This window comes from Centruroides sculpturatus, unplaced genomic scaffold (assembly GCF_000671375.1).
Source record: "Centruroides sculpturatus isolate CEXI.00-Female unplaced genomic scaffold, Cexi_2.0 scaffold2690, whole genome shotgun sequence".
NCBI lineage: Eukaryota > Metazoa > Arthropoda > Arachnida > Scorpiones > Buthidae > Centruroides > Centruroides sculpturatus.
Window position 1 is genome coordinate 1 of NW_019386792.1, and position 4,913 is coordinate 4,913.

General features: G+C 30.4%; 1 protein-coding gene across 1 annotated transcript in view; it reads right to left on the reverse strand.

Moving 5' to 3' along the window:
- Positions 1–1,066: 1,066 nt before the first annotated feature.
- The window catches only part of LOC111615776 (multidrug resistance protein fer6-like), a 17,095-nt gene continuing 13,248 nt past the window's right edge, over positions 1,067–4,913 (reverse strand). The window contains exon 5 of the mRNA XM_023357215.1: positions 1,067–1,149. The gene's annotated coding sequence lies outside the window, so the exon portion shown is untranslated. The remainder of the gene's footprint in view (positions 1,150–4,913) is intronic.

Here is a 4,913-nt window from a genome sequence, read left to right on the forward strand (position 1 = left end):
AGAGTAATCTTCACCAAACGAGACTCTGGCAGCAATAGCACCTTCATGAAGCAATCACCCTCTCGTACAGGAGATCATTGTTGACTATTGTAAATACGTGTAAATAATATAAGCACGTAAGCATTTAAAATGTTAGTAACATAGAGAATAATTCCTTAAATCCTACCGATACAGAAGTTATGTAGGTACGACTTAAAACCACGTTTCAAATAAACATAAGAAAACATTAAATAAAGCTATTAGAATTTCGTTTCGAGTAAACAACTACTAAAATACTACGGAATGAACACTTGAACATGAATTTATAAATAATTTACTTGCTTGAAAGTTGCCAAGCATATAAAGAAAATTATAAGAAAACAAGAATAAATTTATTTGTTGAGAAAATTCGATACTATACCGTCGGTGACAGACATTCACTCTGCGAACCAACATATTTGACTGAAGTGTACATCTTATTGATGGCAGAACCGCTGTTTCCGCGATATTAAATTTAAAATTTAAACTCTACGATTTAAACAATGGAACGTGTTGAACAACTTCACTACATAAAATGGAAATAATTCGAATGTTCGCTATTAGATTAAAATAACAGTTTCAGAACAAAGAATAAAGTAATGGCAAATTATTGGGTTAATAATTTCGCATAAGAGTCATATGCAGATAAAATAAGTTACATGAATAAATTTTACGAAATGTAATTATAAATATGCTTAGATCCAGTTGTACGTAAAATTTGACTTGTTAAAAATCATTTTCATTTAACTAAGAAATGGATGAAAAGTTAGATTCTATAACAGATTATTCACACAATAACAATACAAATTATTCTCTAACTATTTTTTCTCTTTTTCTCCATCATGTAACTAATTTCCGCTGTAACTATTCAAAAACATATAAAATTATTTAAACGTGGCAATTAAGTGTAACAATATAAAAATAAATTTTATTGGAATTACATAAATGGTTAACTTTTAAATTTTTGTTAATTATTCTAAACAAGCTTTATATCACAAAGCATATAAATAATTTAAATATATAACCAGAAAACGAGATATTCACCTTTCCTGATTCGACAGGGCCTATAACAGTTAATAATTGTCCAGGTTGTACGTTTATAGATATATCATTTAATGTTGGGTGGGTTTCCTTTTAAAAATTCAAAGCGTAAAGTAACTAAATTGTATATAAATAATCTTATACGTTATAAATTAGAAATAATATAAATTAGGTAATAATAACGTAAATATATTATTTAATAAAAAAGCAGATAATAATTTATAAATCCTAAAATTAGTAAGGGGAAATTATAATAAAGGTACACTATGCTATGACGATTGTTTGTATACAGGAAGTTTTGTAATCTGTCCTGTTTGTAAAATATAGGCGATAATCCAGCATTGTCCGATAAAAAATACATTGTCTTTTTTCGTATTATCCCGCAGTTCATGCCTTGAATCCGTGAGATGCAAATACAACATTTTTTAACATTGGTTTTTCCAAAATTTTTGAAAATTCTTAAATCATTCGTTTTCTTTTTAATTTTTAAGTCACAAAAATTTAGTAGATATGTTTGAAATGCGTGTCTAGTCTATAAGCTAAAAACATCTGGATTTCCACAGACGTCATCTTCTTCTTTAGGTTTCTTTACATCAGTAAAATTACATAAGCTAGGAACTTGTGAGCCTTGCATGTAATTAGCATTATTCGACACATTGCCAATTTAAAATAAATAGACCAATAATGACACTTTTATATTCTGTGTTTTTCCTTTATACTTGGAACAGCTTTAATTCAACTCAAATTGTAAGAATCAAACTATAACTCACTTTAATTTAACTTTAACGACCCAATTTTAATCAACAACGACGTCATACATGCTCACCAATTGCTGTCCTCAGCTACCTGAGAAAATCTCCAATTTCACGTTTCCGACGATGAAAACGACGCACTTTTGTGATTTCATGTGATTTTTTGATCTTTAGGTCGAGCGAGAAAAGATGGATATCGAATCGACGGCCGAAATAAGGAGTCCTCGTCCAGTCTTCGAGAAGTGCCATTGCGGATTTTTTCCCAATAAGTAACGGTGTCACTGCAAAATTGAATATCTCCCCTGGACATTAGATAATTTTGTGCCGAAATTTTGGATAACCTTTCACTACAAGAAGAAGAACGTGGACATTCGTGAACCTCCATGGTCATTCGCTTCTCTACGTATTTAGCAACGCGGGAACCACTAAAACTCTTTCTCTCTCTCTGAATATCGTAGACATTAGATTAAGTTCACCCAAGTTTACTTATTTTAATCCCTATCGTGTACTCTCGTATTGTAATCTAATGTTTTATATCTTTAGAAATAAACGTTGTTTCGTTGACCTAGTCTTTCCGTGAGTCACTTCCAGTGTGCTGTCTCTCACTCCATCCCAAACCGTTCGCTCACATACGCGATCGTTTGCGCGAGAACATAACGGTTTCTGTGTCTGTCCGGAAAGACACAGTAGTGTCAGTCCTGACGAAATTTGTCATTGCGATCTTCGCTGATGCGATGTCGACCCTTCGGTCCTATGGTGCCGAAGTATAGGAGGGCCTTTCGGCATTGTCACAAAATTATCTGATGTGCTTATTTTAAACAACGCGATTTTTTTCATCTCTGGTTGTTATGCTGTATTCTTTTAATAAAAAGACATCAAAAACAAATATAATCGTTCAATGCTCTCTGTTACTGATTTACTTTAAACGATAACATTTGCATATGACATCAAGAGTAAAGAGACATATATAGGCAGATACAGTGCGGGTTTCGTTGGCATTAAATTCTCTCTATTCTATATAATGAACAATGTTGTAGTAATAAAGCCAGTAAAAACCAGTAAGACACTCATAATTTTAATGTTATGACAAAGTTCCTCATAAAATGGACATATGGAAAATAAAACTTTTCGAGGAACGGACAGTTTGTGCAGTTTTCGATTTCTTGCAAAATTACAGCTTTTTTAATAGTAGGAATTCAAATGCAGTTTTATGAATAATTTTACATAGTTTGCTATTTAATTGTTATATCCGTGTTTTTCTATTAGCTGCTAAACATCTGGTGACACATTAAAACATAATTTTAAAAAATTACTCAAGCGATGACCAGTTATTCAACATAGGAATATTTAATAACTGCTAATACATCTACTTTAAAATCAGTATAATTATATAATTATGGTATTTTTGAAACCGTGAAAGTAATTTTTAATCCAAACACAAATAATTTATCTTATTTGTACAGACACTTGGCAAATCACAGAATTAAATTTTATTCAGTTGAAGTTAAGCTTGCCCAATGTCTACAACACACTCATGTGACTTGATGAGTAGACCATCTTGTAGCAACATTTTTCCAAAATTACTTTTCTACATAAAAATCTTTTTCAAAAGTATTTTCAATTTTATAAGATATTGAGCCAGTTTTCGTTTAGTATAATTATATAATTATGGTATTTTTGAAACCGTGAAAGTAATTTTTAATCCAAACACAAATAATTTATCTTATTTGTACAGACACTTGGCAAATCACAGAATTAAATTTTATTCAGTTGAAGTTAAGCTTGCCCAATGTCTACAACACACTCATGTGACTTGATGAGTAGACCATCTTGTAGCAACATTTTTCCAAAATTACTTTTCTACATAAAAATCTTTTTCAAAAGTATTTTCAATTTTATAAGATATTGAGCCAGTTTTCGTTTATTTTAATACTTAGATTTTTATTTATACATTTATTACTTTTGATAATTTCTGGGCTTTCTTTGAACTTTCTATGGTATGTTTCTTTTTCTTTGTGGAGTATTTGTACTTTATCTATTTTACAATCGTTAAGGGTGCAATGATTATGAAAAAATTTAATCTATTGTATTTTAGATCTGCTATATGTTCTTTTAATCTGGTTTTTAACTTCCTTTTAGTTTCTCCTATATAATATTTATTATTTCTACAAGTACAATGAATTTTATATACTACATGCTTAGTTTCAGTTGGTAGTTGTTGTTTTTTCTCAATGTTGAGCTGCTTAAGCCTTGTATACTTTTATGGTATGACGGTGCTAACTTGAAGTTTATATTACTTAATTCATTATCAATTTGTTCATGTAGTCCTTTGATGTATGGAAAGCCGATATACTTTATATCATTTGTTTTTTTATTGTCTCGTGGCTTTTTAAGATTATTTAAGTTCCCATTTTTTTAACAGTCTTTGTGGTAACCTGCCAGGAGAAATTTATTTTTTAATTCAGCTAAATCTTCAGATATCTGTATTTTTTGACCTGTTCTGTTTTTTGTTATTTTAAAATATTCCATTTTAAATACATTATATTTGACATGAAGTGGTACGTTTGACTGATATCTTATTGTTATCTTACTCAAACCTGGCTTTCTAAATGTTCTAAATTCTAAGCCAGTGTTGCCGTTCCTAGTACATTTGTACTTTTCTGGTACATTTTGCCCTTTCCATTATATTGAAAGTACATTTAGATTTTTAGTACATTTTCAGTACATTATAGTATTTCAAGTACCATTTACAGTACAAATTAATATTTCACGCCTTAACGAAAAAATGAGAAAAAATTAGTTTAATAAAGTCTCACTAGTGTCACTGCTTGCTAATTTAAATTATCCAATCACAACATACAAATGGTGTGTGTCCGTCGACGTCAGTAACGTAGATAGTTGCACCTGTAAACGGTTTTGACTCAGTGGTCTTCTTTCACATGTTCAGTTGTCTGCACATTCTCATCAGGACCTTGACAAAATTTTTTATGCAACGTGGTCCAAACAATTCAACTCCGTCAAACAAAAATAATGGACAGGTAAGGAAATCAATGATTTTAAACTTTTGTCGTCAATAATATCAAAATATCCGTTAAGTCAGAA